A 25,750-nucleotide genomic window follows, 5' to 3' on the forward strand; every position below is an offset into this window, starting at 1 on the left:
TAGACATCAACTATGAAAGTAATTGATTCATTTATTGGCTCTAGTGGTCTGCTCAACTGTATGTATCTGCTTTAGTGAGTCAAATCCTCTGAATGAAAAAAAAATTTTCCTGGAAAAAAAAAACCTTTGAATATCTAAAATTTAATTTATTTACTTTTTTTTTTTTTAATCTGTCTTGAGGAAAGACTAGGAATTTAATTTTTGCATCATTCTGTTAGGGCATGTTATGACTGGGTGTTGCAGAACACACCATGGAGTTTTTGAACAAGTTCTGAAATACTCCATTGCAAAACAGACACAGGAGCCATTTCTGTTTCTGTTTCTGTTGAGAGTCTGAGAGGGGGTGAGGAAGACACTGGGCTATGGGAAAAGTATACATTTATAGAAAAGCAGTAAATCATCATATCTTTTTTATGACTACATTCCAGACAAAACGTCCTTCTCATTCACTGAAACAAGCTTCTCATCTAGTTACCATGTCTGGCAGTGAGCAGTAGTGAGCAGTAAGCATGAATTGCAGGGGCTGATGTACAACAGATGAGCTATGAGTCTCCTCATCTGTCCCCTTTCCTACTTGACCTTTGGCCATTCAATCCAAGACAATTTTCTAGACTTCTACTGAGGTTATTTAAGTCAGCACATAAACACTGTTGATAATAATTCAAACAAGTGTACTAGTTTGACTGAAAATGAGTTAATTTTCTTCATGCAGATAGAGTTTTTCCTTCTTCATAGCTAGCACAGTCTTTTGGTTTGGATTTAGTATGAGATAATGTTGCTCTTCCCTGGGATAGAGTGAATGTTTTTCATTCAGTAACTAGCTGTAGTTTTGAGTCTGTGAAAAGAGTGTAAGAACTTGCTGATATCTTGGCAGTTGTCAGGAAGACCAAGGATTTTTGGCCCTCCAGTTACAGGTGCAAATTTGTAGGAGTGGGCCACAAGCAGGACAATGCCTTGACTGACATCTAGATTGATCAAGGAAATATTCCCTACCATATAGCTTCATGTTCTTTATATAACTGGAGCCAGCTTTTCGGGCTAGTTAGTTCCATTAGTTCCATGTGGGTTGTCCAGCTCATTAGTTCAGTTTGGGAGTTTCATTCCATTGAGGGTTTGGTTTTAGTTCAGCCTTTTGCCATTCTGCTGTTTCCCAGTTGGTGTTTGGACATTTCTGCCTTTTGCCTGTTTGCTCTCTCACTGGGATCGGCCATTTAGGACCAGATTTTCTCTCTTCCCTTTCACTTCTCTCCCCTGTCCCACTTTGTGGGGTGGGGGAGGGGAGAGCAAGTGAGCTGCTATTGTAGTCTTGGTTGCTAACTGGGGTTAAACCATAACAAAAAGGAAGGAAAGGAAAGGAAAGGAAAGGAAAGGAAAGGAAAGGAAAGGAAAGGGAAGAGGAAAGGAAAGGAAAGGGAAAAGGAAAGGGAAAAGGAAAGGGAAAAGGAAAGGGAAAGGGAAAGGGAAAGGGAAGAAGGAAAGGAAAGGAAAGGAAAGGAAAGGAAAGGAAAGGAAAGGAAAGGAAAGGAAAGGAAAGGAAAGGAAAGGAAAGGAAAGGAAAGGAAAGGAAAGGAAAGGAAAGGAAAGGAAAGGAAAGGAAAGGAAAGGAAAGGGAAAAGGAAAGGAAAGGGAAAAGGAAAGGAAAGGAAAGGGAAAAGGAAAGGGAAAAGGAAAGGGAAAAGGAAAGGGAAAAGGAAAGGGAAAGGGAAAGGGAAAAGGAAAGGGAAAGGAAAGGAAAGAAGGAAAGGAAAGGAAAGGAAAGGAAAGGAAAGGAAAGGAAAGGAAAGGAAAGGAAAGGAAAGGAAAGGAAAGGAAAGGAAAGGAAAGGAAAGGAAAGGAAAGGAAAGGAAAGGAAAGGAAAGGAAAGGAAAGGAAAGGAGGAGGGGAGGAAGAAAAAGAAAGAAAGAAAGAAAGAAAGAAAGAAAGAAAGAAAGAAAGAAAGAAAGAAAGAAAGAAAGAAAGAAAGAAAGAAAGAAAGAAAGAAAGAAAGAAAGAAAGAAAGAAAGAAAGAAAGAAAGAAAGAAAGAAAGAAAGAAAGAAAGAAAGAAAGAAAGAAAGAAAGAAAGAAAGAAAGAAAGAAAGAAAGAAAGAGATTGTTCATGTTGACATTTTAATCACCTACTCTGAGACTCCCATCCCTGGCTTCTGGCTTCCACCTCCATTTCCCTCCTTCACAGCTCAGATGCTGCTGTGACCGTGCTCTCCCAACCAACCTGCCACCATTCATGCTGGTCTTGCATGCACCATGGCCCAGCCCCAACCTGGGGCTGGTTATAGTGAATCATAAAGATGCCTCACTTAAGTATGAATACACATATATAGTGAACATGTGTATTCTGTCCTAAAATGCATCCTAACTAGCATATTCATTATGCATATAAACATCACCCAAAATATTTCCATGTTTGTTAATGAATTTACTTGCAAGTCATTATAATAATGGTACACTACTTTACCTCCCTCCCCTCCCCGCCCCCCCATATATTGTGATCATGGTGTGTACTGTGGATGTAAGAGTACTTTCCTGAAACTGGGTAGTTGCGCTCCAAGATTATAAACACCTCTGTATGACATACAGACCCTTCTTTTAATTTGCTGCTATACAACTCTTCTTTCTCCCCTCTCCTACAGAAAACAAAATAAAAAATTTCTCTCCCACTCCCTATGAAGAACCAATTTATCTAGCTGAGAAAAGACTTAAAAATAAAATGGCATGTGTCCCATGTGGAGATCTCTGTTTGTATGTTTGAGCAGGAAAAAATATATCTTTCACAAGCAGTCATAACTGTGTCTCTGACATTTGATAAGGGAAAGAGAGATCTGTTTGTGTGCAGAATTCTAAAGCCATTTAATGATCAAAGAGCAATCCTGATTTTATCTTCCAGTACTTCCTCAGTGTGATAAGATTAATTCTTTTAATGTTACATTAGACTGTTCTAACCATAAATAGATGTGTAAAAAATACAAATATGCAAGACTTGGGAAGGAACAAGAAGAATTACTTTGCCATACAGAGGCAAACATATATAAAATGCATATAAGGTTTGTTTTTTTTTTCTCTTCAATTTTGAATCTTTATTGATTTTTTTAATAAAAATGTATAAAACTACAAAATTATTGTTTGCATACAAACCAAGAGTTCTTTGCCTTTTTTCCCTTCTTTTAATATTTTCCTTCTCTTTCATCAACAGAATATCATGCTGATTTCAAGATTTTCTGACATCTACTCTTCACCCTACTGCTAATTCTGTCTGCCTTCTGCTTGATAGATGGGATGTTGGATGCGGGCCCTTCCCTGCAGGAACTCAGTTGGCACTTGTAAAGACGGCTGTCCCCAGCAGACGTCAATTCTGGAATGTGGCAGGGGATCCCCTTCCAGAAGTCAAGTGTGACTCCGGAAATGCTAGTAGCTATTAATACTGTCTGTATTTTTATGATGAAAAATTGACAAGTGTGATGCTTTAAGGCTCATTCCTACCCGAAGTGTTATTGTGGATGCTGGCATGAGACCAAGTGGGTGACTTGGGTCTAGTAAAACTAACCTTGTTCTCTCTTTTATTCCCCCTCTGTATGTATAATCATCAGAATAATTGAGACATTGCTGTAAGTCACAGAAAAAAAAACGTGTTCTAGGAGCTTGATGACATAGTAAGACATGAAACTCAAGTTTGATATATTAAACCCTTGAAATAAATTAACTTTATTTGTAGATCATGGTATAAAATAGCAAAATTTATTCTGTCTCATACAGGCAAAACTTAAAATCGGTGACCTTTGTGACCTTCCTACATAGTTACATGGTTGAATTATTTAAAAAACAGTTTTAAGCTTTTTTTTTTTTTTTTAAATAAATTAGAGGTTTGCATGTATAATAATACAGTTGCATAAGTGAGAAAGAATTTGCAAATGCATTGGTTTGCACAGTGTAAGATCTGAAAATCTGAAAATTGGTATGCTAGTCTGCTTTTCAGCAGAGCTATTTCGGCAGCTGCCTGAAGTGCCTGTTCTAGAAAGCACGGCATTTAACTTACACTTTAATGATTCTTACATTCTTGCCATTTTTGTCCCCACAGTAGTACATCAAAGAAACTGGTGGTATTTTGGATGTCAGGGTGAATACAATATTTACTAACTAGAGCTATTCCTAGATACGTATAGCCACGGGGTAGGGAATTATGGGTCTGTCCTATACTGGGATGGGAGACCATGTGGAAATCTGGATGCAGGATGAATATTTACTCACAGGAATTAGGCAGAAATGTTGCACCTAATTCCATTGTCACTTCTGAGCTGAAAGAATAGGAAAGAGGAGAAAGTAAAACCTAGAGATTATGAGGGGCTTCAGGGTTCGTTATTAAAAGATGTGATAACTCTAAGTCCTGGCTTTATAGAGTTAGATAAAAAGGGGGGAAAGGATATTGGGGAAACAGAAATGCATTATGATTAAGTTGCTTTTGGAAGCAGAAGAACAGTCAGAGCTGGGATTATAGTCAAAATCTTCACATGCCTGAGTGAACAACAAATTCATTCGCCTGTGCTGCCACTTCATCAAGTACATCAAATACACTTCATCAGCTAACTCCCTGTTAACAGCTGTAGCATGGGGGCTGATAATGGCAATACCACTCTGTAATCCTCCTTGTTCTTTATTTTAAACCCAGAGGAACTGGAGGCAGAACTGTATCAGAAACCATTCAGTTCAATCAGCTCTTCAAATTACAGTCAGCTCTGGAACAAGCTGTTTGCTTATTTTTGCTGCATGCCCTTCTGGACTCTAACTTCTCAGTGCCCATCACTGCCAGCCATTGCTGCTCCTTTTCTTAAGAGCCATGTCAGCCAGCCTCACATAGCAGAGGGCATCTTGTTATTTTCCTTCCTTCTCTCTCTCCTATCTCATGCACAGTCTCAAAAGTGTCTACCCCTGGGCACAAGGCAATGGGCAACAGAGAAGCAAAAAGAAAGCAACAAACAACTCCAGACAAGCTCCCTTTGGAATACTCTGGCTGAAGGAGCTAATGTCTGATGTATAAATGAGCTGACATGATTTAACCTTTTCATACACTCTTGGTGAGAACAGATAAAGACCTGATTATGACAGTTTTAAACCAAGTTAACAAGATTGGAAGAAGGTGCAGGAACCATTCAGATGTAGGATGGCTGATTTGCAGTGAATATTGAGAAAGAACAAATCAGAAGAAATGTCTCAGTTACTGTTAATCAGAACCAGCAAGGAAAAATTGGTTGCTAAAAGATTATTGAATCTACTAGACAAAAATATAACAAGAACTAATGTTTTCAAGCTCAAGCTGGTCAAATCCAAACAGAAAAGAGGACATATATTTCTTAACAATGAATACAATGTTACTCTTAGAAAGATGCTTCCAGGAGAAGCTGTAAGTTACCTACTCTGGTTGTCTTTCTGGAAGTTTAAGTCTTAATCAAGCGAAAATTGGGTTTAGACAAAACCTCACATCAAGTTTCCACTTCCCTGAAAGACTATTGACCAATAAGTAGTCATGTATAAGTGGATATTGCCATTAGCTGTTGTTTTTATTAATGAAGTGGTCAGTTTCCCTTTGAGATTAAAGTACCTGAGTCTATGGTCCCATTACAGTTAGGCTAGATCTAATTGTAGTGTGGTCTTGCTGTAGCTGATAGAGGTATTCAGCTAACCAGCCATTAGAGCTGCAGTTCAGTTGCCCACACAGAGCCATTTGGGATCCTCAGAGCATCTGAAATGTTTGCAGAGTACTGGCAGAAATGACATATGACTTACAGGAGTTCTTCATCTCCTGGAGTGGCAGCCAGAGGTCAGGGAGGGTATCCTACAGCAACTAAAACAGCAGTAGACATCTACATCTGGGTAGCTCAGTCCATCTCTGGTGTCAAATTTTGGTTAGCTAGATCAATCTCCTGCCTCTGTTGACTACATGACTAGATGTCTGCTGAGTATGATGGGAATATTGACACCTCACACAGAAGTAGGCACACACATTTAGGGGTCTTAATTTGAAGGTGAATCCTGCCCAGACTAACTATAGCTCTGGTGCTCTGTTGTGGTCACCGCCTTAAGCCCACGCAGAATGTATCTCCTCAGGGAACATAGGTTTTGTCTAAAGGCTAGACTGAGCACCAGGCTCATCATGTATGGTTAATTACACCCAAGCAACTAAACCTTGTGGTCCTGAGAGCTCCAAGGCTCAGCTTGGAGTTTCTCTATGAGTTGTAAATATGACTGATGTAAAGCAGTACCGGCAGGAAGGCTTTCCAGATCTGGTGTTTAGGATTAATACACCTAAACTGTGCTGCAGTCCCAGCTTGAATGGTCTGACCTTATCCTAAATGCCTTATTTCTCACTTTAATGTTCCATAAAAATGTATGTATACTTTAGCTTATATAAGAATATGTCTACCAAAGGGAACAAATGAACATTAAGACCATCATCTATGATGGGAAGAAATCTATTTTTATCATTAATGAGGAATAGACATCTTTTACAGCCTGTAAAGTGAAGCAAAGTTTCTTAATCACTGTCCTGTTATTAAGAACACTTAACAATATCTGTAATGGAATCTACCTTTGAACGTGTTTAACATCCACAGAGTCCTTTTCAGCATTCACTAGCGTGAGGGAATAGAACTGAAAGTTTGTAACAAGAGTTTTCACTTCAGTCAAGGTAAGATCACGGAGGCAGATAAACCAGGTAATGAACCATTTCTGATGCTAGCTTCCTCACAACAACAAAAACAGTAGAGTCTGGATCTTCCACTGTGGACAGTTTTATTTCATATAATACCTACTATACAGTGACTGATGAGGTGAATGGAAAAAGCAATTATCACAGAGCTAGCCAGGAATAGAGTTAGCAGTAAGCAAAGAAAACGATGACCATCATTTTAAGCCAAAAATTCACTGTTCTGATGTCTGGCTATCTCACTCCTTTCTTTTCTGTCTGCACTGGCACAGCTGATCTTGCTCTGCTAAAATGCTTTGTACAATACATGTTGCAGCCTTATTTCTTCTACCAACATTCTTCAGCTGTCTCTTAAAGCCTATTTGAAGCACAACATTGTTTAAAATAATGTAATAAAAGTAGAATTATTTGGAGTCCTTAGTTTGCTGTCCAACCCCTTTGCCATTACTGCTACAATGCACTCTGTCCCTGGGTGACCATGGGCCAGCTGAGCACAGGCAGAGCCCTGAGTGCCTCCCACATCATCACACTCTTGTCCTTTGACGGCAGAACTGCAGGGCTTGTACTGGAAACACGGGTAACAGACGACTATCTGTGCCCACAGTGGCTTCCTCTGTGCTATGCTTCTTCATTCAGGGCAGTTTTGTTGGGCCATTGTCCTGCTTGCACTAAGTGAGAAAGGCAGAAGGAACTGAGTAAATGGGCATGATGTGGTTAGCAGATGCAAACTCGTGTCCTGTTTTAATTATCTGCAATGATCTTCTTGCCTCTTGCCAGCACAAACACCTTCCCAGGGAGAAAAAGACTCAGCCCCAGGAATGGATACTGCTGCACTATTTTCTGGTCTTTCTCACATCCTGTGTCTGAAGGGGATCCTCCCTTTCTTCCTGAGGTGTTTAAAGGACAAACACCTCTCAGGCAGGATTTTTGCTTCTGTGATGTGGCTGTGAGAAAGGTATAGCAAGGTACTACAGTGGAAATCTGGACAACATGCTCTTTATTTCTAGAACAATGCAGCCTTTTTCTGAGTTGAACAAACACTTTACCCAGAAATACTATCCTTGGCAGTACTACAGTGTTCCTAGCTTCCATGGCCTAAGTAGGTAGATTAAGTTTCTCACCTGATTAATCACCCCAGTGGCCCTTGCCCAACCCAGGTGTCCCTGCAGAACAAAACATCATCACTTGCTGTAGTCACAGATGTTCTTTGCTGCTGCAAACTTTTTGAGAGTTTTGATGTTTTTTTTCTGGGTGCTTACTTGCCAGGCACTGCTAAACCATTCATTTGAATCTATTTGTTCTCCAGATCAGTCTCACCACTGCAGACCCTAGCTGTTCCCAGCACCCAAACAAACTTGTCATGCTGCAGAACCACCTTTTGTAGCTTTTTGTTTCTTGTCCCCCTTCCACTGGCCTACCAACTAGTCTAGAATTACCTTTCTCATTAACCTGTCTTGGTTATAGACTTATAATTGCTGTCTCAAGGGACACTTGTTGCTACAGACAAATCATTTTTGTCCACCTGGGTTTCATGCTTTCCCCCTTCAGTGAGTTGAGATGGTCTGTTGGATATTTATTTCAGACATGGCTTAGCCTGGTGGGAACACTGCCTGTCCCAAACCAGTGGCAACAAGGCAGTAGGCTTTTCCTGAACTGTAAAAAGGGGATCTAGCTCTGCTTTAAAGTGTAATCAGAAGAGAAAATATTGTTTAAGGTTTATAAAACACTGAGGGAAGGTATAATCATTAGAACTTGAGACAGCAAACTGTTGAGGATGGGGGCTTGAGCAGAGGAACACATTTTCAGTAATCTGCAGGGAGAGGCTGTGAAAAGCTTTCTGTGTGTTTCACTTCTCACATGTTTTAGCAGATTGTCCCTGAAGAGGCAGCATGTACCATATAGGTAATCCTGAACCCTGCTTTCAAACTGGAAGTCATTTACATTCAAAAAGTTTAGCCTCATATTTGTACAGCATGCTTCAGAGTTATAAAGTATGAGGGGTGCCAGGACCAAACCACCCCTCTCTAAACATTTCTTCTTCCTGCTGAGGTAGAGGAAAGCTTTAAGGACTTCTGCTCCCTTGGGCATCTTTGATGTTGAGGTGGAGCCCATTTGTTTTCCCTCCTCTCAATGATGGAGGCCATGTCAGGTCTCCTTCCCCTCATCCATATAGGCAGCTCTAGAGAAGGTGTGTCCCAGTGAGGGTTGCAGAGAGAAGCTGCTTTTCTTTTTCCTGGTTAGGACTAACTGGCAGAGTTCAAAGCAGTTCCATTAATCAGCCTGTCATGTGATGGACAGCGATATCTACTCCTTTTGGTGATTACTGTTGCATCTCTCTCCTTATATCAAATCAAAAGCAGCCAATACATGATGTCAGCCAGTAATTTATTGAGAGCTGCAAGCTAATTCACCCTATTAATAAAACACATTGGTTGACACAATGAGGATGAGGCCTTGGTAAACAACTGAAGTCTCCTGACAGATGAATGGATGAGACTGGTCTCACTGGGCATCTATCAGCAGCTCTCTTCCTGAACCTTGCTTGTCTCTCATCACAGAGCTGCTTCCTTCTACTGAGGGGTTTCCTTCAGTGCAGCCTGTTTGCTGCTGGAGCAAATCCTCCGCTTCCAGCACGCTGCTCTGGTGTTTCTCACTGCTGTGGGCAGGGTGGGTGGTGGTACTTCTGTTGGTATGGAAAGGCTGTTGGGAGCCTTCCCAGGCTCTTAAGAAATACAGAAATTGCAGGTGCCTGTGTTCTGCTTCAGTATCTTTGCTTTCTCCTGTGGGATGGGGAAAAAGGGCTGGTTATGACGTACAGCTGCAGGATGAAAGGAACAAGTGTGGGATTCCCCCATTTGTTTCATGGCATATAACATTTATTTTATTCCTCCCGCCTTTGTCTAAAGAAGTCTGTTGCAAAAACAAACATTAAGGCTTTGAGAATACCTACCCCAGCTGCGTCGGGGTGCTTGTTGGCACTTTCTTAACACACTGCACTGGATCTAGGAAGAAATGTCTGCTGTGGGAAGTCTTATCTGAGGGGTAGCATTTCTTAGCGTGACTATAAAGAGGAACTTGTGCAAACCGGACATCTCAGGCGCTCTCCCCACCATCCTGTGACTTGTTGAAGAGGCTCTGTGAAAGTGATCCTTATCTGCAGCCTGGCAATTCTGTGTAGGTCTTTGTACAGCCCCACAGCCTGTTGCCTTGTAGATATTATAGGAGTCCTTTCCTCTGAGTAAGATATCTGCCAGTCCTGAAAGAGTGTTTTCCCTAATGCTACTTTGAATCAATTTTATTGCATGACAAAATTATGGGGAAAATAATATGTTTGCTTAAAAATGTAGATTTGCAAAAATGGAGCTACACTTCAGAAAGACCATCCATGAGCAGTATTCTTTCTTTCCGGTTCATATTTTATCTTAAAACTGTCATTAAAACTGGCAAGAGAATATGAGGGAGGAGGTCACTGGTAGATAGATAATATCAAAGTTGGCTGGTTTATCTACCTTGAAATGTAGCTATACTAAAATAATATACAATAAATTGGTTTTTAGTAACCAAGACAGGCTTCTCCCCATGAAATTTCTCTGGTAGAAGAACAGAAATAGTTGCAAGCTATTCTGCCAAAATGCTAATTACTCCCTAGGGAGCCATCCAGTTATGCACAAACATGTGGCTGTTTATGTTTTCTGCATAATGCATTTAACTTAACTAATGCACTTTTTTTTTTTTTCATTTTTTCTTGTATATCTGAGTTAATATCATGTCAGCTGCACTTCCAGAAGAAAGAAACAAATGAATGTTCATTACAGGAATGCACAGAAGTTAGCCATGGTTTTTAAAGCACAAAAAAAAATCATGCCTTCTCTGAGAGCAGCCACATACGTTTTTCTGTCCTTTAATAACTTTCAGATTCTTGGGGGACTGCAGTGTGAGTCCAACATGGGCTCACTACCAGCTCAGGAAACAGGCAGAATGGATTATGAAGTGAAGAGATGCTCATCTTTCACTCCTCACTAAAGGTAATTTGAGGGAATGGGAGTTTCTGTGTGGGAGAATATGTGATGCAAGAACAACCTAAAAATATTTCTTTTTGCTTCCATAGCAACTTCCATGCCAGCATCTCTCTGAAATCATTGGTTCATTATTTCAGCTCTCTTCATGGGCTTTGTCCAGTTTGCAGAGGTGTGAAGTGGTGTTTACAGCTTGTGTTTACAGATGTGTGTCTGCAATCTGTTCTGGCAGCAAAGTACATCCTTTCTTCTGCCAGCAGCAGCACTAAGTAGGGAAGAGAGTGATGACCCTAACCCCATGCATGGAACCAAAGGACAGCAATTATCCTCTGAGAATTGTTCTCTCCTTTGCACTCTGGCTCATGTTCCAGCTGACCCAAAAATATCAGAAGGGCCTTGGCAAACCTCATCTCATAGTACAGTGTTGTAAAAGTGGTCTTGTTCACATTTTATTTCTATGTCTTCTGGGACATAATGGTGCAATTCTGAAATTTATACTTGCAAACACTCATTTCAGTAAAAGACTCTCACCTGGCTCTGTGAAGGAAGGAGAAAGAAAGGGGGCGCAAGGCTGTCTGAATTGCTTTTTTTCATCCTGAAGGAAAATTGTTTGAGCTACCTACATGGCTCTGTTGAACACTTCCAGGTCAGCTGGATTTGAGGGAGATGTGGAAATGATTTGCATTTTGCTACAAAAGTCTGCCTTCTGCCTTGTGGCTGTAAAAACATGCTTTAGATCCAATGGCTCCACCTTTGATTGGGATTTGCAACATGATGACTGAGCAGCATGGTTCAGTGGGTAGGGCAGGGATCTGGGAGTCTCTGCTCCTCGTCATATCTCTGGTTCCTTGTAGTCAAGTCTTTCTGACTTGTGTCTGATGGCAGTAATGATGGATTAATACTGATCTCATCCCTATGAGGACTCCTGTAAAACTTCAGTGTTTGTAGGTGAACAGTTTTAAGCTATGTTGGGTGAGCAATTGGTTATGTTAGCATATATCATTCATCTTTGGGATATGGAGGGTGAAAACAGCCACATCACATCCACCCTTCCACAGGCCATGGTGGACAAGTGCCTTAGGTTTGATATGGATTTGTGCAAGGAAAAGTTGCCCTTCAGGATGATAACTATGAGGTGAAAACCAGCCTGCTGGCAGTAGTGATGGTGAGAAGGTACTGCCAGCAAAAGGTCCATAGAAGTCCATGCAAGTAGTGCTGAGACAAGACCCCCATCAGGCTCGGAGGGCTCCCACAGCTGGGGCACATGGCCTTGTCCAGGCCATGGGAGCAGATGGAACCACTCTCTGTGTCATGAAGCCCAGACCCAGCATTGTATGTTTTTAATCTCAAACTTCTTGCATCCTTCTGTAGTGCTCTGATCTTTTCTTTCAGGGTCTTGTCCAGAATCTTCCAGTTCCCTAATTCAACAGATTCTCTTAGACCCCAGACTTTCATATACTCCTTTGTCAAAGGAACAGAGATTCAGCTGATGTAGCCAAATGGCTGCTGGACGGTACTTTCTGTTCCCCGCTTTTAGTCTTTTGTCACCCTTGGACTATATTAAAAAATTCATTTTGATCCTCTTACACTTTTGACATCAGCCTATAGCAAATAAATTCATTAAAATAAAAAGCCAGCATGGATATATGTCAACACCATTTCCAGCTGTAATATCATAAAATAAAATAGCGGCAACCCACTCCAGAAGATGTCATTTTAACTAATTCAAAACAGCTGCTCTGCCATCTAGTGTCATTGAATAATGTATTCTGAAACCAGCTTCTACCCAAACAGCTGAAACACCTCTACCATGTATTTTTCCTTCCAGTAGGTCTTTAAAATCTGGCAAGTGCCTTTGTCAGTGGGTGCCTGAGAGAGGGATATCCCAGTTTCCCCAGTTTCCAGTCAGAAGCTTTCCCGTGGCAATAAGGTCAATACAAGTAGCCCCTTACATAAAAAGACTGTTCCTTACCTGGAAATGTGAACTGCAAAGCTAGGCACATGTGAAGAACTGCTGACCTTCTCCCAGTGATTTGTTAGCTTGATTGAGGTTATACAATATATTCTTTGTTTTAAGCAGGAATGCAACAAGTCTGTCAGGAAAATCCAATATTTTCACAGAATCGTTTATGTTGGAAAAGACCCTTAAGTTCATCGAGTCTTTAAGATCATTCATGTCTACCAGATGCTCATTTTGCCCCAGGTATCTTCTGCTTCGTACATGAGGTCAGGTCCAGAAGTGAAAGATTGCCTAAATTAGGCCATGGAGGTCTGAATGCCAGTGATCTTTGCTGGATGAAGGAGACAGACTGGAATTTGTTTGTATGTTTGTTTTTAATTCTCCCTTTGTAGGTTTGACATCTCACCCAAATGAACCTACATTCATCAAGTTCAGGGAACTGATTGTTTTTTGAAAAAGTTAATAACAGATAAAATAATAAAATGTGATAAATATCTTGGCTTATTAGAATGCCTTATGTAGATACTTGAAAATATTTTATTTTAGAAATCTCTCTTTATTTTTTTTTTTTTTTAATTTTTTCCCCAGGGCTGAACACCATTCTTGCCAGGGGAATCAAATACAAGGAAACTAGGAGTTATTAATATATTCTGCCTGTTTCTTACCAAACCGAACCTCCTTAGTTAGAGATTGTCCTCATAAATCTTTGGAAATTGACCTAATTTGCCAGAATAACTCCAAATTTGGATCAGTGCACACAACTTCAATTGATAACAGATGTTTGGCTCCAGTTAAAGGATTTAAATCTTAAGTATGACTTTACACATCTTCATCTGAGATGTCACAGCTCTTTGTACTCATAACTAGAAGCCATGCCAGAGCAAACCAATACCGACAATAGCGGAGCTGAAAGAAAACATACAAAGCACAAGACACTGCATTCCAGAAACAGTACAAATGTGGTTTGGAAAAGCTCAAATTTGAGGCTACTAAAACCATGATATAAATAGTGCAGTGCACTAATGGTCTGCTCAATTTAGGAGCTGATGAGAAAAACTGCCTTAAATCTTCTTCCTCAAGCAAGCCCATGAGATTGCCACTTTATGGGGACATAAGCGTAATGAGGCAGATCTCAGCTACTGTTGCTCAAAGGTTTCTTGAGTTTTTGAATTCCTAACCCAAATAGATGTTCATCTTAAAATAAGGAGGAAAAAGAAAAAAGAAGGAGAAGAAATATTTTAGGACTACAGACACCGATTTTATCTTACCATAACATCTCTGAAAGAAACATTCTTGCAGCCTGTCTTGCCGGCAGGACCTCTAAATCCATATTGGTTGCTAAAGCACGCTAGTCTGAAGTGCTGTAAAGGACTCGAAAGCCTCCTGAGGTGGCTCTGCTGAACATGCAGAACCTTATTGCATTGTAGGTAACTGAAGAGATCCAGGTTTTCCCTTTCCCAGCAAAGCCGCTCAAAAGACAATGGGGTTTTCAGGTGTTAAATGACAGTCAGAGACTAGTAAGCTTAGTGCATGGGTGTTATTTACTCTGATATGCTCTAGTTCTCAAAGTAAATAAATGATCCCCTGCTCATCAAAATTGAGTCACGTTTTGTTTTTATCACAATAGTCCCAGCTGTTACAAATAGCTGGCACTAATAATCTGTGGTTTAGACTGATTAGCATCCTATATCCCTTCATTTCTAAAATGGAATTTTAATCAGATTGTAATTCCTTGAAACCCCCACGTCAGTGAGTACTTCCCTAACCATTAATCAATTGAATTTTGCCCTCTATTAAGCTGCTTAAATCCACTTCACTTTACTGATTGATAACTTCCATTGCCTCCAGCACGTTGCTGACATAGTCTGTGTTTTTTTCAACATCAGGGCCATGACATTATTATAAGACTGAGAAAAAGAGCAGACGTTTGCATTGCTGCTGTTGTGGTTTTTCAGCTTTCCCATTTTAAATCCCTGTTTTCTTCAGGGATTTGAAAGTGGGTCATAAATTCTTTCCAAAGCGAAATCACTTTCATTGGTCTAATCATGCAAGTACTCAATGTCTCTTTTGGGAGGCCAGTTCTTAGTGTGGAAGTAGCTTAGCTCCTTCTGCTTACACCCCCTGCCTTCATATTTTCTGGTCCCTGTGCTTGTTTTTTGTCCTATTGTTTGGCTGTTTGCTTTTGGTGCTACTGTGCTGAAGCACAAATTTATTTTTAATAAGGAAGTTGTTAAGCGTGTTTCTCCAGTGCAGAAGTTGTTTTGGTTAAGAAGGAAAATGAAATGATTTAACTTGAAATCAAATGCTTCCTATATTAATGCATTGCAAACTGATTTACTGGAAACGTGAAGAAACTGCATTAGCACCTCAGGTCATGAACAGATTTAATGACTCGTCAGGACAATAGCATGCAACCTGAGGGAACAATTCTGCAATCCTTGCCCAAGTCAAGTGGATTTAAGTCTCTGGGAACTGGGTCATATATCAACTGGCAGTAAATAAACACAAAACATGATTCTCAGGCAAAGGGTTTTTTGGGTTAACTAAGAGATCATGATGGAGGACCTGAATCAGGCACGTCCTTTCTTAGATGCTATTTCTTACTTTTTTTTTTTTTCCCTTGAAACAAAGTGTGTGCTTTGCATGCTTATTTACAGCAGTACACGTGTTGTATTTCCGTTTTAATCTGGTAACATGTTCCAGCTATGATACATCCAAGCATTTAAGTGATTACCCAAAAGCGAGAGGCTGTGGACAGTTAACACCTACCGTCTGGAATCTGGCCACCAGAAAAGACCAGAGGAAGAGAGATTGTCAAAGGTAGCACAGAAATCACCTTGAAAAAGTAAGCTGAGTTCCCCTCAGGTCTTGTTGCTGATGTAAAAAAGAAAAAAAAAAACAAGCCCCGCAAACTCAAGCATTTCCATTATGATTACTATTGCTAAATCTAATTAACTCTCAGTGTGTGCCAGGCATAGCAGACCTGATTAAAGCCTCCTGTTCTGGTGTTAAAATATAATCCAAGGCCTTTAAGCTTTTATTCAGATATCTATGATGTTGCTAGAGCACCTGCTGTACAGCATATGCTAATTAGAATTTTTGAATTAAAATGGTCTACATCACCCGTTTATGGGAAGGAAGGACATTTTATCACTAGCTGACTGCCAGTGGCAGCTCCTGGAGTGGAGTTCTGCAAGACCTTAGGGTATTTCTTTCTTAATCACCTCTGCTGGAGATCAACTTTGTTTCACTTCTCCCCTATTGAAGTTATGTTCCTTACCTTGCCATGTGTTGTTCAGGCTGCTGGAAGATTGTCTTTTGTGTCTAAAGGTATATTTTGGTTCCAGCTGAGAGCAGTTTTTGTTGCTGTAGCAGAATTCTTCTAAGTCCAGAGCAAATATTTTAAAATCCCTCATTTTTTTCTGAGACATTCCACTCTGCACCAAGTAAGGCTCAGAGCAGCTGTGATGACCTTGGTGGTATCATAGACTGTGGTTCTGACAAGAGAACTGGCAGCACAAAGTGTTGTGTAGCAGGAAGTGACTGTATCCTGAGTTACTCAAAGTCTACAATATAACACACAAGCCAGATTTGTTTATAGTTCATTATCTCAAAGACTTTAATGTTGGGAAGGAGAAGGACAGCTTGCTTGCAATTATTTTAGAGTAGTTCTATCATTTATGGTACGTTCCTAGCTTAGGTATTAGAAAAAGACACGTAGTGCTTTTTAGGACTTTGATGTTTGCTAGAATTCATGAAATCTCCCAGTATTTGTCTACAAAGATGTACCTAATGCAGTCCTTTAATAAGCAGCATGTGTCCTCATTTGTTTCAGGGGAAGTCCTTTCCACTTTTATTGACATTTCAGCCTCCTGTGAACCACTGAGAGAGAAGGTGGAGAGTCACAGGTCCCATTTATAGCTTTCTAAATCAATAGAAATAATCCCAGGATAATTTTGAAAGAGATGTTTAATTGCTTAACCGTAGTGACCCTGGAAAATAATCTCCTGTCAAAACTGGTTGTTCAGTGGGACAGTAGTCACCTGATGATTTGTTATGCTTTTTAAATAAGCAACAAAACAACTGGATTTATTTGTTATTGTCAAGAATATATTTTTTAAGACGTTAACTTGAGTTCTGACTTAGAAGTTTTCTAGACCAATTCAGATGGCAAATTTTTCATAACAGAAAATACCTACATCTGTGTGTGGGTGCTCCTGCAGACATGCAACATGGTTTTTCTTTAGGCACTGTTAATATTTCAGGTTGACACTGCATTAGAAAAATACAGAAACTCATTTTTCCTGTCTTTTGGGCTACGCTATCTGAAATTACTTCCAATGGCTGCCAGAAGTGTTGGTGCAAACTGCAAAATTTTGTAAACCGAAATCATACTGTACTAAACTTGACTGTTACCCAGTAATCGTGAGCTGAGAGAATACTTCAAAAGACCAAGTATTCCTCCCGCTCTCACATCAGTCAATCAGCAATGCATAAGTATTTGCATATGTGAAAAGATGTTACAGTTGATAGAGTGATAAAAAAGCAAGGTTACAGTACTTTCACTGTTTCCACCATGCAAGGTTTGTTTTAAAAAAAAAAAAAATGTATATATTTTACCTTTTTTATTTGCTTCATAGATTTTGACCCTTTGTCATTTGCATCTCCAGAATCTTTTCTGCAGCTGTGAAAGACAACCAAGATAAAAAGAGAAGTCTATCATTTCCAATTGCAAATTTTGAATAGCTATTAATTAAAGCAGGTTTTAATATCTGTTCTGTCTTCATTCTGTAAAGTCATTCTTACAACTGAATCCCTTCTTCAGTGGCTCAATAAAACTCTAGAAAGATTTATGGGATAACCTTTCTTCTAATCACTACTTTTTGCTTATGTGTTTACCTTTCTCTCTGTCCATTGCTCATTCTGTGTATATTTGCCTTTATTTCTGCTGCTTCCTTTTCTGTTTGCCATTCTCTGTCCTTCCTATTTTCTCAGTGTTTGCTTTTCTCATGCGTGCTTTTAATGTACCTTTGCTTTTCTTAAAGCTTTCTGTGTGTTCATATTCTCTAAAGGTGCACGGTTATGTTTGGCAATCGGTAGCTCAGTGACTGAGTCATGGATCACACAATTAATGCTGCATCTCTGCTATCCTCCCGTCACCTTTCTCAGCCTGCTTCTTTCTGACACTCCAAGGATTTGTTGAAATACTGTGTCATGGTAGGAAAACAGCATAAGCTTGTCTCTGAGATAGTTTCTTTCCCTATTGTGATCTAGTTTGCTCTTTCTTGGCCTTGCATAGTTCATTGCTTTGCCAGAAGCCATAATATCCTCCCTGCTTTGTCTGCAAATGAGCCCATACATTTTTGGTGAAGCCCTGTCCTTTTACTTCACTATAGCAAGCCAAAGGGAATGTGCTGATCATGACTCTGCTTCAAGAAGTTCATATTGTGCTAATGCCACAGGATTGGCACAGACTATTCCCTTAATATGTGGTATGTGACCACATACTTTTGCCGTGATCCAACATCTCAGCCTTGTTATTACTATTTCCCTTACCATTCTGTGCAGCCCAGTACCTCATGCAGGTATTATTTACAAAGCTAAGATTTTTACCCATGCATTTATTGGTTTTGTATGAGTTCTTCTCAGGACAGAACTTGGACATTCAGCTGATATTAATAGGAAAGACGTGATGTTGCGCTATTGTGTGTGGGAGGCTGCGGCATATGGTAAAATGAGCTGAATAGCCTTGTCCAATTCCCATTGATAAATTGCTCACCAGTAATACCTCTATTGCCTGCAGGAAATGAATGGATGTGTATCTGAGCTGACATCTTGAACCAGAGTATAAAAATAAATGTGTGATAACTGCACATCTTCTCACCTTGGAAAAAAAAAAAAAAAAAAAAAAGAAAGAAAGAAAAAGGGGCTATGATCTCCCCTTGAAAAGAATATTATTTTGACCCCACCACACCCCCTCATTTCTAAAGCAAAACTTCCAGTCTAAAAAGGAACAACACAAAATATTTATGATTCTGGAAATCCTTTCAGAAAAGGAAGATTACATTTAAGGGTTTTCCATATAAAAACCAGAACTATTTTAGGAAGGTAATAGGTACATGGCAGTGGAATAAAATTTGAACGGCACTGACTGAATGACCTCAAGTTGGTTAGTGTTCCTATTCACAGGAGTACAAGAACAGTAACCTTAAAGGTAACAAGTTTATAACTGGTGTCAATATACAGCAGAAAATAATTAACCTGTGAAACTTCACTCCACTGGAGATTTTAAACAAGAATAAGTTGAGAGTGGTCAGTATAACCTTAGCTACCCTAGCTTTAAAAAAAAAAAAAAAAAGAGACTATCAGGGAACCTGGCCAGTACAAATTTAGAAATAAATTAAAAATATCCTCCTTGTGTTGGAATTATTAGGGACTTGCCTAAATGCTTCATGATGAGTATCTGTCAATTTTGCATTCACCTCTGAGACCTTTAGCACTGATTATTGTTGAACAGGCTATTAGACTTCATGTGCAACATCTGATGTAAGTGGGCAATTGCTGTGTTGATGGGACAGCATGGAAAAACTCTGGGTTTACCTGGGCCAGAGCAGATGTAGCTGCAGAATCAATGGGGTTGGACCAGGGGAAGTACGATGTGAGACAGTAACTGGGGACTTTGGGCTAGAGAACACTTGCAGCACCGAATAACCCTTAGGGGTGGGAGAAGGGTGGGATGTAGCATCCCATTAGGTCCTTGTTCCCAGTAGGTCTGCATCAATCTGTGTTTGAATATGGGGAACTGTCAGCTTAACTTCCTTCAGAAATTTTAATTTCATCCCACATCATTAACTTTTTTCTTTTAAAAATCCTGTTCTTTGCACTGACATTAACACTCATCAGTTGGTGGAACATAAAAGCCTCTTTTTGAAAGTGGCTCATACAAAAACATTCTCTAATAAAGAAGAACGTGTCTAGACTTAGTACTGTAGATAATTCTTGCTAAGATAAAAGTAATTTCTATGTTAAAGAGAAAAAAATATTTTTAATGGAACTGTCTTTATAAAAAAGAACACTTTCTTCAGTAATGTTTTGTGATGGCTGAACTTTGCACACTTCTTGCAGCCCCAGATAAAAAACACACGTCTCACTTGCTTTCCTATTAATCTGCTGTCCTGACAAGAGTCCTTACTGTTTCCACCACATATTCTTCTAAAAAAATGCCAGTGGGAGAGCAGTACATAAAATACAAGTCAGCACAAGCTCCAGTCTGTAAAAGCTGAGGTCTTTTACATATGAACAGACAATAGGAGGATTTGAAAGGATGGCAAGTGTGAGACTTTGGCACGAGGATGTAATGCATCATCATTTCCAATCTCAGAAACCTTAGTGGTCGTGAACATTAAGAACGGCTGTTAACAGCTAGTTGCTCCTACACAGAGAGTTCCTGTTTCAGCTTCAGGCCTGGAGAGGGTCCTATGAGTATGAAGGGTAGCTGATTTTTTCCACTGCTGACAGTTGCCACATAAAAAATGTTATCTCTCCCTGCATCCCTTGCCTCTTTCATAGTGGCCAGGGAAGCCTCACTGCAGCTGCACTGCCGGCACAGATTCTTGCCTAGATTCCCTCTTCAGACACCAGCTCAGTGTAGGAATGTTCAATATCCCGAATTTGATACATACCCCTTTTTAAATTGCCCCCAGTCACTTCTAGTAAAGGTTTTGGGGCACTGCCAGTTTCCAAAAGATGCTGGGGATCCAGGATAACAGTGCGAGGGGGACATCTTGGGATGCCTGCTGGATTCCCTGAGCTGCTGAACAGTTTGAATCTGACTTCTTCTCAGGACTACCAATATAAGAAGATCGACAGCCTTGCTCATTTTGGATAGCTAATCTTTAACAAAGTGGCAAAGTAATTTCAGGTTCCAGGTTTTCACCCCCTATTGCAGGCATGAATAAATGCTTCCAAAGGGGATTAATAGGCCAATTTGACTGCTGAGTGCTGTAAACAATTTACAGTACAAAGTACATCTTCACTTCTCTCTCTGCCTAGCCCGTTTTTGTGGCTCCTAGAACTCCCAGAGAAATGGTCAGTGTTTGTATGGGAGATTCAGGTTTCTGCTGCTTGGTCAGGCAATCTGTGAAGTTCACATACAGTAGATCCTGAAAAACCCCAATGTATCAGACACTGAGCAGTTCACACTCTCAGTTTCACAGTACAACACAACAGATGTACTGGAAAGGATTCTTAGGATAGGACTTAGGATTTGCTGTAAGCAATGGTCTGGTGAGCACGCAATTTTGTTGGAGAAACTGACAAGCATCAGCTGAGATCTGCCTACCCAGGAGCTACCTTGGTTGGATAGGCAAGAAACAGAGTGGGAAATACAGCATCTAGCACAGTAGAAAAGAATGAAGACCAGGAATGTGGGTGAGGTCTGTCTGCTGTGCAAGGGAGGAAAAAAGTGCTGCAAAGGAGATAGATAACCCAATTTTTCCATAGAGAAATGTGGTTGGTGAAGAGCTTCACTCAACATAACAAAAACCTTAAAACATATTTATTTGCAGAATCTTTCTGCTTCAGATTCTGATAAACTCCATTTTATACTTAGAATGTGTAAGCAATCAGAAAGAAAGTAGCTTCCGGGTATGAAGTGATGATATTTGTATTTACAAACACACACACACCATCACCCGTTTATTTCTGTACACAGAAACCCACACGTATACGTATTTATATTGCTGTGCTCTACAGGATGTAATTTGGAGTACTTGGCCAACTACCATCGCCCTGACCTGCCAACACTGGACAGAGAATGTCTAAAGCAGTCAGGGGGTTTGGAGACCTTCCATCTGCAGACTGGTGTGCACGGCTGGCTATGCACAGGAGGGCTGGGATGAGAGTGAAGATGTAGTCTGTTGTAGGGCTGGGGAAATGATTTTTGAAACCATTTACATTGTCAAATGCAGTATTTTAAGATTCTTCCTCCAAATGCCTTGTTACCTTCAAAATATCACCAAGGAAATTTTCTTTCTAATGAGGCAGACAGTTGCAGCAAGTCTCTCTGCTCACAGAAGGGGCACGGTGATTCAGACAGGCGGTAATGATCAATGAGTAAAGCAGTGTCTCGGATGTCATGAACGGAACAAAAAGATTGGGGACATCTGAACGAGGGAGCTCAGCCGTCACCATGAGGGTTGCCTCTGTGTCTCATTCTGAAAATTGCAGGGAAGCTGCGCTGTTCCTCTCTCAAGATTTGCATAGGACATTTACTGCATCAAGGATTCCTTCTGACCTTTCTAATGGAAACAGCTAGAAGAAAGAGGGAAATCAGATAGCAGAGTGTCTCTGCGTGCTGTGCTGTTGCCAAGCAGATTATGTGCTGTAATCTGTAAGCAGTGAACTGTGTGTGAATTATGAGGAACCTCTCCCTTGCTTTTGTTTTAGCCCCCTGGGAGAGGCGATGTTTCCGGACTGCTAATGTCACAGCATGACCTGTTAATAACCTGCGAGAGCCTTCCTCCACTCCGCCGCCTCCCGCTCCCCCAGGACCCAGCAGCTGCCGTCACATGGATCAAATGCCTGCCTTGTATGCGGTTCATTGAGAAAAATTCAAGCATGTGGCCTGAGGTTCCCCTGATGACTGTCTGGGGATGATGATTTCTACCATCTGTTCTGGCTGCCTGCGGCTCCCGGAAACACCGAGGTGTATGTTGCTTCTGGCCATACGTGGGATTCCTAATGAAACCTCAGCTGCCGTCCAACTGTCTGCGAATATCAGATGGGTTTGAATTATCTTTCCGCCAAGAGGGGAGGGAGAAGAACTTTGTTTAACTCTTTAATCTGAACCGCTACACAGCACATGCATAATCACAGGGTACAAAGCCGCTGAATTATTAGCATCTGCATCACGTTGGCAGCTGCAGCATTTGCACGTGTGCCGGGTCTGTCCGATTTGAGATGCCCAGGCTGGTTGTTTCCAGGCTAAATATACAGCCTCGAGTCAAATTCATCTTACTGTAGCTCATTTGAAAGCCCTGTAATTATACCAGAGATTTATTTGATCCCTTCACTTCTGATTTGTGTTAAAGGCACATTTCAGCCATATAAATTGTATATCGGTATATAAAGAAAGGCTGCTTATCAAATGGTTTAAATGCAGCCAAGGAATTGCAGCAGTTTCAAAGTTATTTGTTGAGATGGAGGAAGTCACAGCAAATGGATATTAATTTTGCTATATGAAAAAGACTTTCATGCAAAACACCTTGATAACAAAAAATAGAAATCGCTTGTCTTTCAGGGTTTGACATCCTGTCTGTTATTTTCCCTGTAATCTATCATTTAGAAACCTTTACTTGCCATTTACTGAATATCGGATTTCAGTGAATGTTGAGGGGCACTAAATCACTTAAGAGTACCAGGTCTCAGTAGAAGAGATTTGACATTCTTTCTTGTTAGAATTACCTAGATTTTTCCATTGATATTCATACTATTTTCTTTGAATGAATAGATGCTCTCAGTGAGAAATCCACTGAGCTTTATGTGATTGAAAAAATTGTTTACATAGTCAGTGCTGGAGCAGCGAAGTTATTACAGAGTTGCTGAATGGATCAGGAACAACTGCTTACATTTCTTGTAGTTATTGTTTAGGCGGGGCAATATAGAATACAAAATTGCATATGTGACCTCAAAAAAAGAAAAAAAAAAAGAAAATAAAAGAAAAGGAAAAGGAAGTATCTCCCCATCAGTAGGCAACAGTGATAGCCTTGTACCGGATGTTTCACATTTTCAGATTCCAGTTAAACACCTCTGTAACATGACCTCACCCACTTATTTTTAGAGGCTGTTTTTCTACTAATATTGTGGCTGCTAATCAAAGAATGCAAAAGCACTTCTTAGCAGTGGCTTGCTGAGGGGCGTTTGATTGTTTCTGCTTTTGGAGCTTATTTTGTTATGCTATGAGACATAACAGCAATCTGCAAATGCATTCAGCAGCTCGTGCCGAGGCATGGAGGTGGGAGGCAGGGTTCCCACCATGGCTGTTATTCCTTTCTCTTGTTGACTGACTCATGCAGAGGTGTGCACATAGCTCTTACATATGCACACTGTCAGAAATCAATATGAGGGTAGAAGACTTGAAAGCAGATATTGCCAGAAAATTCAATAAAGCTTAGAAAATTATTTCTAATTTTCTACTTTATTGATAGGGGGTCTTTTGTTTGGTTGGTTGGTTTGGTTGGTTGGGGTTTTTTGTTTGTTTTTTGTTTATTTGTTTGGTTAGTCTTTTTTTAAAGACACTCAAAGACACAGGAATGATAAGGAAACATTTCACACATTTGTCTTTTCCATCCAGGAATGACCCAGTAACTACCTCTGCCTTCATCTTTAAAGCAGTTTTACTTTTATAAATCAGTCCAAGACTACTGGCTTTTGGCAAATGTGAGCTAGTTAAGCAGGGCATGCAAATACTGAGGAGGTGGTTTGTCTATAATGTAAAGCTTCTCTAGGGACATTTCTCTTTCTGTGGTCTGGATGTATGAAAATTTACTAGCAGCATCTGACCAAAAAAAAACAAACAAACAAAAACCAAACCAAACCAAACCAAAACAAACACCCCCCCCAACAAATAAACAAAAAATAAACAAACAAAAAAAATCCCCCCAACCATAATTTTTAAAATAGTTAGCTTTCAGCCTGCAGCTTTTTAAGGAAAATCTGTTATTTCTTTCTTCTGTCTGCGTAGTTCTCTGCATCACTTAAGAAAGATTTGACAGATGGAGACAGCTTGTAACAATGTACTTGAAGCTCTGAAAGACTAAAATGAGTAATCAAAACCATTCCAAAAATGACTTTTTCATGAATCTGTCTAAAAATATATGTCACAGAGAATTTCATTCCCTTGCTTTCCAGTCCTCTTTTTTGTTTGAAGTAAGGTAGATATTTATACTTAGCTGTATCTCATTATGCATGATTTCCCTTCTCTGTTAGTCACATCATGTGTTGGCTTGCAGTTCACAAGTGACGTAAGATGTTGCAAAATGTCACTAATACATCTGTTAAGTGACAGTGAACTAGAAATAAAACAAGGAGATCCCAAAGTGAATCTCAGCATCCGTTTCTGCCATAGTCCACTTTTGATGAAATTTAGATTATGATGAGATATCTGAAAGAATTACTCTGAAATGGAAAAACATACCTTGCAATTCCCAGGCCTCAAAAGATGACTGTAATCATGCTACAAGGGGCAGAACACAAATGCTTCCCTCCTGTCACTTGAAATATTTCCTTTAGGCTTAGAGGGCTATTAGAGGGATTTGAGTCTACATACCTGTGGGAACACTTGGCCTGAAGGGATTCTTTCTTGGTTGCTGTTTCGAGTTGACTTTTGCACTGAATTCCCAGTCATCCATGCTACAAACCCTAACAGGACTAGGTGGAAAACTGAGGAGAACATCATAGATGATGGGGGAAGAAATAGTTGTCAGAGTAATTTTGTTGGTAGCACAGCAGAGGGAAGTCTGCATTTCCAAGTAGATCCATACCTATTCCCTGCCCCAGGTTATGAACATCCAGCCTGAGGCATCGCAAGGGTCTGGCTTACGCAGGTGCTGAGCACTTACCTTTTTGGTTGTAGCATTAATAGTTTGCGTTTCTGAAAACGAAATCTATGATTTCTCAACACATCCATCATTTATGGATGCATGCATTAAAAGTAGCATAGAATTATTTTGGTTGGAAGAGACCCTTAAGGTCATCGAGTCCAACCATAACATAAATCTAGCACTAAACCTTATCCCTAAGAGCCTTGTCTATGATCTGGATTTGTGTGTGATTATAAGTGGAGTGTTAACTATCTCGAAATGAAGGAAATTTCAGAGCTGAGGGCCTCCTTTGATAAAAGCCCTAGAAGTATCGGGGTTACCCATATAATTCAGATCATAAAGAGAATCCTAAGGTTTTAGAGCCCTCCTAAGCAGCCTTGTTAGATAGAGAGGAAGATAAAATTTTACATGGAGAAAGTGAACAAAGGCAACTTCTCTGCTAAATGAAACAGACTGTGGAGTACTTTCCTACAGAAAATA

At 40.1% G+C, this 25,750-nt stretch overlaps 1 long non-coding RNA gene across 3 annotated transcripts in view; it reads left to right on the forward strand.

Moving 5' to 3' along the window:
• Positions 1–25,750, forward strand: part of LOC309440148 — a 45,988-nt gene that overhangs the window by 15,516 nt on the left and 4,722 nt on the right. For 2 of the 3 annotated variants that reach the window (XR_014184142.1, XR_014184143.1), the window contains exons 3-4: positions 10,608–10,717; positions 22,116–24,274. This is a non-coding gene — a long non-coding RNA (uncharacterized lncRNA). Of the gene's footprint in view, positions 1–10,607; positions 10,718–22,115; positions 24,275–25,750 lie in introns of those variants that run through there. The other variant, XR_014184141.1, reaches the window with a different exon arrangement.

Source organism: Streptopelia decaocto, assembly GCF_964273445.1.
Source record: "Streptopelia decaocto genome assembly, chromosome: 1".
In the NCBI taxonomy this organism is placed as follows: domain Eukaryota; kingdom Metazoa; phylum Chordata; class Aves; order Columbiformes; family Columbidae; genus Streptopelia; species Streptopelia decaocto.